Genomic DNA, 12,794 nt, shown 5'->3' on the forward strand with positions numbered 1-12,794 from the left:
TGCTTCTATTCATGAATTGTTCTCTTCACATTCTATTCTTCTATTAATTTGTTCCCTCTTCACATTCTATCCTTCTATTTGTATTCATTAGTTTCTTTCTTCGCATTCTACCCTTCTTTTCATTGGTTCTCTTACTTTTCATTCTATCCTTCTTTTCATTTAGTCGCTGTTTCCCCAGTTCTTTGTTTTCCCCTTCACTGCCCGTTCCCGCCCGTCTAACCCATACCCCCTTCCTCCATTCCCAAGTCTCTTTTTACTCCTGCAGTGCTTTCCCCCTTACGTTCTCCTTTCTCAATTCTTTCTATTCCCTAAATACCTATCATTCCCTCCCCAAGTTCTTCCTATGCCCCACATCTTGGTTCCCAAATGCTTTGCCTGTCCCCCAACTCCTTCCATTGCTAATCGATTCCATCCCCAGTACCCCCATTCTCCTTCCCCATCTCTTCCAATCCTCCCATTCTCTATTCAGCCGCCCAATTCATTCCAGACCTGAAGTCCTTACTCCCCCCGGTGCCTTTCCATCCCCCAACTCTTCCCATTTCCCCAACTCTTCCCATTCCCCAACTCCTGCCCATTATCCCTATTCTTTCCTTACCAAACTCCTTCCTTACCCCCATTCTTATTCATTCTCCAAATCCTTTCCTTCTCCAATCCTTCCTCTAACCAAATTCTTCCCATTCCCCACTACTTCCCCAAGTTTTCATTCCCCCATTACTTTCCCATCCCCCATTTGCTTTCATTCCCCTTCTCCTGAGCTTCCCACACACAACCTGCGTTGGAGTTGGAAGTACTTCCAAGCCCCCTATGCCTACCCCTTTCCCCGGGCCTCCCCTGAGTCTAGTACTCCTGGGCATCATACTTTCTAAGCTATTGGCTGCGCAGTCCCCTTGTGGTATCTGTCAGCGCTTTCTCTTGGGATCGATCTGTGACTCCACCATGACTCTCTGCTGGTTACCAGCGGCAGAGAGTTCCCACCAGACACCAGGTCGTGGCTCGCCCTGGGGCAAGGTACTTACCACCAACTTTCACCTGACGCACACATTCACATTCATCGCCACGTTTATGCCATCAGAAGGGCCACTCCGGACGTGTCCAGCGCTGTGTCGAACATTGGACAGGGCCCAAGGCCCCGGCCTGCACGCTTGTGTGAAAGCATCTCTCGTACGGACTGCAGCCACTAAGCTCCTTAACCGAAGGGTCTGCCCCTGCCTGGCAGTGGTGGCATCAACTGTGTCTTCAAAATTACCTAATCTATTACAAGCCTGGAGGACCGCGCCCCCGTCAGATAAGAGGCCCCGGCCTACCCAAAGTTGCAGTTGCCCTATTCTGTCTCACACAATGCACATCCCCCCGTGGGCCGTACATCCGCACCCCGTGCCAGCCAAGGCCTCTCTCAGCTCCATGATCATCAAAGTCACCCCTGCATCTGACAAGTGGGTCCTATCCCCCCCAAAGTAGCCTGGTGTTTTCAAAGTGATCAATGGATGCCTGATCCCACCCATGCCCCTGCATTTCAAAATTGCTCTAATTTTGGTGTTACCCCCGCCCCCTTTCACTTGTACACAACCATTTATCGTTCCCTTTCTGGAGCTACATTGTTGCTGAATAAATATTCCTTTGTCGCACCTGGGAAAGGAACATGTACGATCTTGGACCGTTGCTTTCACCCTCGTGACTCCATGAGTATGTTTGGGCCAGTAGTGCCCGTAGTACCATGGGAAGAGACTACTATTGTTGCCACCTGATCGGAGGAGGACACATGCTTCTTTAATGTGTGTCAATAACTGGGTGCAACGAAATAATAGAACAACAGGTTTCATTTAACGGTTGGCTGGAATTTTCTCGCTTATGAAATACTTTGATTGGGAATCAGGGTTGCGTGAATCTCCCTCAAATTCACTGTGCTCCTTATTTTAAATCATTAGGTGTAAACTACCACATTCCCAAATCTTATCTGGAGCCCTGACTGACCCTATGCCATAACAAGCACAATGTGACTCAGCACACGCCCCCATACATTGCCCGTTACACGATACAAGGGAATTTCCGATAATCGTCAGCAGTAAACTGCAGCTGATGTTGCCTGGTAAATCGTGAATTCGAATAAGCCACTGAGCAGCCCCAGGACCCCAGATGTGGAACACAGAGCCATGTATCGTTTCCCTTTCTAGACCTGCCTGGTGCTGAATAATTGTTCTATTATAGCACCTGGGGTCCCTAATCACCACCTTGTAGCACCTTACCCCATTTGGGTCGTCCTTCTGGTTGTACTTTGAATGTCGAGCATCTAGTGCACCCCACCTTGGTTCCCTTCACTTGTCGCCCTCGCTACTTTTCGCCCTCTAACCTCCCTGCGCTGCTAGCTCTCAAACCTCTGCTCATATCCCCACTGTCTGCCCCCCCCCCCCCATTTGCGCCAACCAGAGCACTCCACTCCCCTTCACTCACTTGCTTAGGGGAGAGAGGGATCCAACAGGAGCACCCTACCCTAAACAGCACTTGGTACTGAAACGTCGTACCCCCACCCCTGCAGAACTCCAGCCGGCAACTGATACTCTTCCCACCCCAATGTGGGTGCGAAATTTGTGATTGAAGGTTACTAAAATGCCATTTGTTGTAAAAGCACATTATTAGTACCCCAGGAATAGATGAAGCCCGAGGTTGTTCCGAACCTCAACTTGCGCAGCCCTACACAGTCCTTAAGTCTACTTTCTGCTAACTGCTAACTGCGGTGTGACAGCCACGCATCGCCATCCGCCATTTATCTCTCTCTACAGACTGGGCTCAGACTGTGGATAAATAGCATTCCAATGGGCATGTGCATCACGTGTTCTCAAAGAATACCCCCTGGGTGCTTTTCCACCAGTCTGACACCAAAGGATGAGTTGCCATTTGCACTGTAGGCCGCTTTCGTTGGTGCCGAGACAATACTATGCCCCAGTCCAACTCTGAACTGACAAGTTATGAATCACTGCCCATGAAACTACTCCCATCAGTGCAATTTTGGTGAAGCCGTTATATTTTACCACAAAAGTTAAGCGCCCAACAAGGCCCAGGAGGCAGACAAGTAATTCATCCCCTCCACCACTGCCACCATACGCTAATGAACAACAGATGTGAACTTCTACTGCCAGATATATAAACCCTCGGGGGAGGAACACCAGAATCACAAACTTTGGCTGGTCAGTGCAGCTGGGTTTTAAATCCTCTCTCCAAATGTGCTCACATACCTCTCACGCTTCACTAAAGCCGAGGAGGCGCGTGCAGGTGGCTGGCAATCTGTAACGTTAATGGGGATGAAACTGCGCAACAGTACATGTGCGAACGCAGAACGGAGGCAGGCACATAAGCGGTCATGGAAACTGCACCTCCTAAAATGCTGGACATGGTGGGGACTCAATACCGACGCAACAACGGATTTAGGAGGGAATTGCTCTGTCCTAGAGCAAGGTACAAGGTACAACCCGACATGCCCAAGCGCGCGTTAATTGGAGGGAGGGTGGTTGTTAAGCAAGGGTCTTTAAGGGCCAACACTGCCACACTACCGTTCGCCATGGATAGCTAGTTAGATACTCTCCTACAACTTTTAGTCAAACAAGCCTCCACGCTGAGGGGCCACTATCCCTGTGGCGGGCGCCATGCAATGACATTTTACTTACATACCTGACTTGCCATCTCTGCCCATGCCTGAAATGAGTATGAATAATAGACGGGTAAGGTAGGTTAGGCAGTGAGCTGTGTGTGCCCAAAGAGGAAATAATCAAGTCGATTACTAATTATTGGGGAGAGAGAGTGAAGGGTGAGGGTTAATCTCAGACACCTGTGTGATTGAATTTGTGAATTTGCAGTGGAAGAACGGATTGCGGACGCTTGGTATGATGGCAGAGGGAGTTAACCTTTTAACTGCCATGGGTTCCCTAAGAGCTATCTTGTCCTTGGCAACAGGGAGGTAATCCCAAGGACGAGATACCTCGCCCTTGGCACTTAAGCACTTTCCCCTGAATACTTGTGCCTGCAGATCCAAGGTGTGAATTCCGGCGGTGGTGACCCAACACTTAAACCTTCTCAAAACGATAAATTGAGCATTAATAACTTGTTGTAGAACTTAGAAGCAGCGGGAAAACGGCTTGAAGCACCATAGACAAACACATATATTGGTGATAGTAGAACTTGTTTTGGAGGCAAATAGGTGAGTGGGGAATATAACAATGAGTGGAGTGACGGGGACTTTGGAATTGAATCGGGGTAGGCAGTGAACAGAACTAATACAACTACGAGAGCGAGCAGAGGAGTGTGTGTGTGCGGGCAGAGCAGCGAAGCAGAAGAAAGTGTGAGGGCATCGCGGACACTGGCAGTGGGGGCAAGATTAAAGAACTAGTTTCGGTTCTGGAGCCAGTGTAAGCGTTGCAGGACGATGCTCAGAGGCATATCAGAAAGCGGGGACCTATGAATGGGCGGAGGTAGGTCGGCAAGCCAGTGGCAGCAGCTCCCTGGAGGAACAGAAGCACCAGACTCGTTCCCCTACTTGCAGCTCAGGATTAGCTGCGTGTGACTCACTTAGGGCTTTTAGCCTTTAATGGCAGAATATTCCAGCAGTCCTAACCCTTGGTATGTTTTCACCACTCCATCTTAAGAGTGATATCTCTGACAACCATCCACAATACCTAAAAAGCATACCCCACAACAGCCTTCCATATCCGGGCTGTGTTATATTTTTGAAGTGATATCCCACCTGCATCCTTCATCTTTACAAAGCATATGTGTGGGAGTTAATCGCTTAGTGGCCCCTACACCTTCTTTGGGCTTCTACGACATCCCATAGGGGGCCTTCCCCTCCATTGCTGAGCTGATCACAGAACAGTTTTGCATGTATGTGCAGAAATAACGCACTGTAAATTCCAACTCGCATTATGCATTACTATAATGGCATAATGTATGAGCATATATACCGAGATCATGGAACCAATAAGGGCCATGAAGCTGGGACGTTACATAAGCTAACAAATAAGAGGTTTTAGGTTTTACAAGTTCTGCGTCAATTCATTGAGTAATGTGCGCTCTTTTCATGGCCAAACAACCCCCTTATGCACATTAGCATTCTTTCACTGTTCCTCCCCCCCAATGTACTGTGTTAGGTGATACTTTAACGTACCCGCCTGCGGGAGGGAGCAGGACCAAGAGGGTGTAACCAGGGCCCGGGGGCCTTACATAGCCCCACTCTCTGGCACTGCTCCCCCTCAGTCGCCCTTCTGTGACGTGCTTCCACCCCCCATTCCCTGTTGGTGGGGGCCGTATAGTCCGTCCCTCCTTCCTCTCCGTCTTCTTGGTTGGGCTGGGTGGGCGTCCCCACTAAGGGTGGCGCCCGCCATTCGCTGTCCTGACAGCCCGTTTGCCGGCATTTCACCGGCTACCTTTCTGTCTGCTGCTATCCCCTTCTGCTCTCTGCACCTTATTCACCTGCTGTTCTGTTTCTTTTTATTCTTCTATCTTTCTCTTCACTGGGACAAGTTCCCTGTCCATGGCTTTTTGTTAATTTATTTTTTAAGGAAACCTCAGTAAGGCGCCAGCAAAACAAATGCCACAGTAAGATGAGCCAGTACCCTGTGGACAATAAAAGAGGCAACGTATGAAACAAATGTTCTGTTCATGAGTGGTTCTGAATTGTTTTGCTGAAGCCTAAAAGATGGCATGATATGTATAACAATGAACTATTATTCACATATGTGCGTCTGGCGTAGGTCCGGCTGCACATGCACACAGTTACATTTTTGTTGTGTTCAGGGAAAGAATGCAAAATAGGCTCAGCAGTAATTCCCTCCTGTACTGTTAAACAATATCATTTTGTCTGGCTCGTTTCCAGAAAAAAAACGGTATTTCAAAAAAAGAAAATGATTTGAATAATCCTTGCGTATGGACAAGTGAATTCTTTTAGGCGGCTGTTCAAGTAAGATAACGTATGTGTCCAACAGAGGCCCTCCCTCACGGTGAGAGCTGCTTTGTGAGCTGAGCAGCTACCCTCGAGACACATTACACAGAACACTAGAGCATTCTTTTAAATTCACAAAAAGAAAGAAATATAGCCTCATGAAACCATGAGGATATAAGTTAGTTTGTATAAGAGAACCCCTTTCCCGGACTTCCACGCAAAGGTCAAGCGCTCAGATGGTTCATGCCACCAGGACCTAAACTTTTGAACAATCCACTTATATCAACTGCAAAGCCTTAGTTTTAGGAAGGTGTTGAAAACCAAGTTGTTCCTTCAAACATTTGAGTGCTAACAACGCTTGTCACCCATCCTGTTTGTAATTGCTATGGAACTACTGGCAGTGAGGATAAGAGAAGAGGTGAGAATTGAAGGTATTCATTATGGTGAAGCCAGTCAAAAAGTTTGGCTGTATGTGGATATGTTGCTGGTAGTTCAGAATGTTGAGAACTCCATTCCTGTGCTGATTGAGCCGATTGATGTATTTCACAGTGTATCTGGATACAAGATCAATTGGTCCAAATCGGAAGCACTACCAGCGTCAAATTCATGCACTATTTTGAAAATGAGGAAATTTGCCTTCAATTGGTGTCCGAACAGGATGAGGTATCTTGGAATTTGGTTGACCAGTGATGTCTCGAAAATTATGGATGTCAACCTTACTAATGTGGTTCGATCCTTGGAGCTTGATTTGAAGAGATGGAGTGAGCTTAAGTTGAGTCTATGGGGGAGAGTGCATGCAGTCAAAATGACATCCACACCGCGTGTCAATTATGTGCTTAGTATGCTCCCCTTGAGCATTAAAAAGAGCTTTTTGAAGAAAATTGAGAGTCTAATCCAGTCATTTCTCTGGGAGAATAAACAGCCGCGCCTTAAATTGTGGAAATTGCAGTTGCCTCAGGAGTGTGGAGGTTTAGGGGTTCCAGATTTTGAAAATTATCATTTGGCTTTTGGAGCCAGACATCTGGTTCTGTTTGGAGAAAATTCAAATGATGTCTGGATGCTGGCGGAGTCAAGCGGTTCATCTCCATTGCCACCTAGGGCTATGCTGTCCACGGTGGATGGAACTGGATATCAGTCATTTCCGCCAACAAAATTTCTAAGAACATGTTGGAAGGAGCTTTGGAAGAAGAGTAAAAGAAAGGTCTGTGATAATGATTTTAACCCAATCTGGTTGAATCCAGGAATACTGTTGAATGGGAGGCCGCTACTTTGGTTGAACTGGTTCCTAAGAGGAGTAATGTGGCTGAGCGATCTGATTGAAGATGGTAAATGGATCAGTTATAAAAAACTGGCACAAGTTAAAGATCTCAGAGACTGCATAATGGGAGAATATAGGAAATTGAGGAAAATATTGCGGAATGAAGGTGCAATTTATGGCAATGGATGGCAGATTTGGTTGTCTGAATATAAGGCAGGAGGTGGTATGGTGTCTAAGGTGTACAAAAAACCTGGGGCAACATTAAGTACCAGCTGAAGGATTGTTGTCAAAGTGGACTGAGATAATTGGCCCAGAAATGTCTGAGGACAGATAGTGGTATATTTGTAGAAATGTGGCTTTGACTTCTATTAATCTGGGAGAGCAGAGCCGTCAAATCAAAATTCTGAACAGGGTATTTTGGACTCCCCAAAGACTACATGTGAGAGCAATGATTGAGTCAGAGGCTTGTTGAAGGTGTAAACATGCAGTTGGCTCTTTTGAACACATGATCTGGGACTGTTACGAACTGAGGACATTTTGGAGGAAAGTCACTGAGAGGATGAATGAGGTTCTATTGTTGCAGGAAGATTTTGCGTCTGGCCGGATTTCTGATTCAGCGCTAAAGTTCCACTATGACCCCAAATAAATGTTTGATTTGAGGTTTTCCAGCTCTGCTCGTGTATTGAGTTGATGAGGATGGCAGCGAGGCACGTGATCCATGAGCAGCTTTCTAAAGGTTATCAGAATAAAATGTTTGTGAGCTGTTTAGGAGGCTGTGTAATCTGGCCGTATCCACGCTGAGGGCCACTCAGGCGGACGGCCTATCCTTTAAATAAAGAGGCACACGAAGGCTGGTGCAATGTACGCTTCTTTATTGCCCGCCAACGTTACTCTAACTAACTTCCCTTTCCCAGTCCCGCCCCCTCCATAGCCCAACGTCACTTCCCATTGTCTTGGCCCAAATTTGGGACTTCCCTCCTAACGAAGAGGGAGGGCTATGCACCCTGGTCACAACGTGATATCTCCCCCTTTTTAAGATGTCGGCTCAACTTGCAGTTTACCCCATCTCTTCAATTAGCCTCTGGGTCTTGATGCGGCATTGCTGGGGTCGCGTAATTAACCTGGGCACTGCCCCTTGTGTGGGTCCGTCTGATTCTGCACCTCTGCCCTCTTCCTCTGATTGCTCACCGCCCCCCAGGTACCAGTCGTTCGAGAATGCCTCACTTTCACTGCTTTCGAGAGTATGCCCATGTCAGGGGGGTGGGGTTCAGAAGTCTCTTGAAGTGGGAGGAGTTTTGTGTGATGGGCAGGTGTTGCTCTCCGCTTGCCGTTATCATGTTTCTTTTTTTTTTCCGGTCACGAGCAGTCGCTCTGGCGCGAATGTAGTGTCTTTCTTTCGTGTATATGGTTGACACACCAGTACCTGATCTTCTAGTTCAATATTACATTCCCTTGGTCCTCGTTGAGTGTCTGCTTTTTCTTTCATTTTGCTCTTCTCTTCCTGGTCTCGCATCCTTGCTTGTTGTTCTAATGGCATTGTGGGCTGTTGTTTACTACCTTCAGGTAATCGTGTTCTTACAGTTCTTTGGAACATGAGGTCCAATGGGCAGACCCCTGTGGTGCTGTGAGGCGTGTGTATTCAGCCAGGAGTTGCTATAGGGCTTGTTCAAATGGTTTGTTCAGGATGTTTGCTATTTGCAATGCCCTTTTGACGTTTGCCATAAATCTTTCAGCAATGCCGTGGGGCCACCGTGGTGTTATTTTCCTGTGCTGGAAGCCCATATATGATAGGTTATTTATAACGCAAAGTTCTCAAAGTCATGGCTGGTAAAGGGTGGCCCGTTAATCAAATTTATGACTTTGGGTATTCCATATGTGGATAGCATGCAGTCTAATACAGGAATGACACGCATGGCTGCTGTGGACTCTATCAGCTGTGCATCAGGAAAACGTGTGCTCATCGATTAACACGAGGACATATGTTCCATTTCGTAGTGGGCCGTTGAATTCCATTGCTTGTTCTTCTCAGGCTCCTTCCGGAAGGGGAGACAACTGCAGCGGGCTGGGTTGTGGGTTGAACTACTTGAGAGCAAATGGTGCAGCGGCCTATGACGTCCTATACTAAGGCGTCTAATTTGGGGAACCATACTTTCTGTTTTAGGTGACATTTCGTGGAGTCTATCCCCGGGTGCCCTTCATGCGCCAGCATGACTGTCCTTTCTCTGAGCGCTGCAGGTATCACTACTTTGCATCCCTTCAAGATGAGGTGGTTGTCCACGAGTGTTAGTTCTTCCTTGACGAGCTCCAGGCATCTAATGTCATCCTGCACCTGTTCCTCCTCTCCTCTGGCCTGGTCCTTTAGATATTTTGTTTTCTCCGCTTTGATGCAGTGTGCCACTATTGCGAGGGTGGAATCCCACTCTGATTCTTTTACCATAGTGGTCCAATCTACGGGCAGAGGCTGCAGGTGATGCACAACATAGTTGATATACGCGTCTGCGATGGAGGGGCCTGCCTGTGCCGGTCCTGTGGGGTGCCTTGACAGGTGTCTTCCTTGCCTGTACTGTGTATGATGTCGAATTTGTAGTCCTGTAGCCTCAAACCCCACTGTCCTATCCTTTGCAGCATTCTTGCTCTTGGGTCACCATAGTTTGTGAGGAGAGCCTGGTGATCAGTGATGACTGGGAAAGCCCTGCGTAGAGGAATAGAGGAAAGTATTCACAAGCCCAGACGACCGGCAGGCTTTCTTTTTCGGGCTGGGAGTACACCAGTTCTGTATGAGTGAGGCTCCGGCTGGCATATGCCACTATGAAGGTATTGCTTTGATCCAAAGACTCTCGCTGTGTTAATATAGCTCATAGGCCAACTGGGCTGGCGTCGGTTTTCCTGTCCGCGTTAAAGTAGGCCATGTCTTCAGCTTTGGATATGTTCTCTTGAATTGTCTCAAATGCATTCTGGCAGTCCGCAGACCATTGGAAGGGTTGGCCTTTTCATGTGAGTAGATGAAGGGGGTTGCTGATCGTTGCATAATACTGGAGGTATCTTGAGCAGTAGCTCGCAAGCCCTAGAAACGAGGGAAGTTTGGTGACCTACTGCAGTGGCTGAGCAGTGTTCAAAGCTGCTACGTTCTCTGGGTCAGGACACATACCGTTTTCGGAAAATATATGTCTGAAGAACCTGAGTGAACACTTTTGGAATTCACATTTGCTCTTGTTGAGGGTCAATCCGGCTGCTTTGAGGGCCGTGCATACCTGGTTAAGGGCTGCGTCATATTCTTCTTTTGTTTTGCCGAAAACGAGGACGTCATCGAAGTAGTTGAGGCAGTTGGGGGCATGGCGAATCACTTTGTGGATCTCGTCTTGGAAGATTTCTGCGGCAGAGGAGATGCTGAAACGAAGCCGCTTGTATTGAAATAGACCCATGTGAGTTACGAAGATCGTTACGTATTGTGATTCAGGGGCAATTTCAAGTTGGTCGTATCCTTTTGTGATGTCCAGTATAGATAAAAACTTAACGCTGTGCAGTAGGTGGATCATGTCAGTTATCCTGGGTGCTTGGTGTCTTTCCCGCTCAATTGCTTCGTTCGCCCTCCTCATGTCCACAAATGGCCTAATGGAGCCGTCTGGTGACTTGCTTGGGACAGGGTCTAAGGGTGACACACACACTGGTTCTATGACATTCTGTTTCAGTAGTTTGTCTATTTCTTCATCGACTTATCGTTGTATGTTAACGGGTATGCCCCAGTAGGGCTGAGCAACAGGCTTGACATCTGGGTTGATGTGTAGCTGAGTTTTCCGATTTTTTAGCTTACCCAGACCTCGGAAAAGTTTTGGAAATGCTATTTCTATGTCTTCTGGTCTTTCAAAGTATTTGTGGGCTATTAGCTTGTACATAATGTGCACTAGGCCCATTTCCACTGTTGTTTTAAAGTTGAGAATGCACCGGCTGTTTATTTCGGTCTTGCGTACATGCAGAGAGATTTCCGCGATGTGGGCTTTGTGGGTGCACATGGCGGTGATGACGCTGTTACATGGCAGTGGCATGGTTGAACCGTATGAATAGAAGTCAACTGTGGATCGATTGAGTCTCGCTTGTCGTTGGAGCGACTTGTAGGCCTCGTCACTTATAATGTTGACTGTCGCTGCAGTGTCTATAAGGAATTCCAAAGGAGTGTCATCGGTATGGAGCATAAGGACGGGGCTTTGTTGTTTCGCGGTGCTGTTGTTCAATGCCCACACGTATCCCTTTTTGCGCTGGTCATCTCCCGACGAGTCACTGCTGGAGGGCGACCGCATTTCGATGTAATGGATGTATAGTCTGTGGCCCCCTTGTCTGGAATTGTCAGACGCTCTGTGATCTTGTTGTGCATGAGGTCTGTTGTAGTCACGCTCATCCTGCCTGGGTCTTCTATGCTTGCTATCCGGGCCGGCTTTGTGTGGGCTCATAAGTGTTATCCTCCTTTGTTCTCTGAGGGATCGCCTACTGGCTGGAAGTAGGGGTGCATTTTTACTGACAGCGCGAAAATAGTCATCGCCACCGCATGCTGCACATTTTTGCCCTAGTGCGGGCATTCCCCTGTGTGAGGGTATTCATACCCGAACCTGGAACATGTGGCATCCAAGCATCTGGCCAGGAGGTTCACGGCGGTGTGTAGTTTGTTGATAGCCTCAGGTTCGGTTGTCTTGGGTTGGATCGTGATTTTTCCTAAATTGTCCAGTTCTGATTCTACTGCCGTTTCCATGCGTGCCAGGTCTAGAATCTCTTCCAGTGACCTTTTGTTTTTGCAGCAGTTTATTTCTGAATGCTTGGGAGTCTAATCCAGCGATGACCTGGGTTCTTGGAGCCTCCTCGTTAGAGTATCGATGAAAGTCACAGTGTTTAAGCTTTATTCTTAGTCTCATGATGTAATTGTCTAGGGATTCTCCTTTCTCTTGTCGTGTTGTGTGAAAGATGTGCCTTTCATAGTCGACGTTGGTGTGGGGTGCAAAATATTCAGAGAGATTTGAGTGCAGGTCTTTGAACGAAGCTGTTTCAAGATTTTCAAGATTAAGCAATTCACCTGCAATGTCCCTGACTGCCAGTCCGACCGCCATGGATAAAGTATTCTTTAGCCTCTCGTTGTCTTTGTGCCCTATGGCTCCTACGTAGAACTTGAAGTCTCTCAGCCATATTCTCCATCTTGGTCCTAAGTTGCTAGTATCACGCAGGTCGAATGCGTGTGGTAGATGAAGCACCTGGGTTCCTCCGCCTGAGGGAAGATTGGGGCCTGAGGCGCCACCTCCTGATGTGCAGGCGACATCGTCTCCAGACATGATGTGGGCGCTGTTATGTTGTGGGAGATTAACTCCACTTATATAGGTGTGGGGAGGGGTGTTTCCTCACCCTCCGTGTCTTTCATGGCAGGGTCCCCGTGTACGCACTCTGCGCTAGCCCACAGGGTGATGTTCACTTTCTTTTCGCTTTTGAGGAAGGGCGGATATAGGCTTTCAACTAGTGGCCCTTTATTTTCAGCTTTTCCTTGCTTAGGCCAGGTCCAGGCATGAGGCGACGCTGCGTGCGCTCATACCACGTGGATTGACTGTCCCGCCGGAGCATTCCATCTTCCCTCTC

General features: G+C 47.8%; 1 protein-coding gene across 1 annotated transcript in view; it reads left to right on the top strand.

The window, feature by feature from the left end:
* Positions 1–12,794, top strand: part of CHRNA5 (cholinergic receptor nicotinic alpha 5 subunit) — a 498,396-nt gene that overhangs the window by 175,306 nt on the left and 310,296 nt on the right. The gene's annotated exons all lie outside the window — the stretch shown is intronic.

Source organism: Ambystoma mexicanum, chromosome 11 (assembly GCF_040938575.1).
Source record: "Ambystoma mexicanum isolate Mex_15411 chromosome 11, UKY_AmexF1_1, whole genome shotgun sequence".
In the NCBI taxonomy this organism is placed as follows: Eukaryota; Metazoa; Chordata; class Amphibia; order Caudata; family Ambystomatidae; genus Ambystoma; species Ambystoma mexicanum.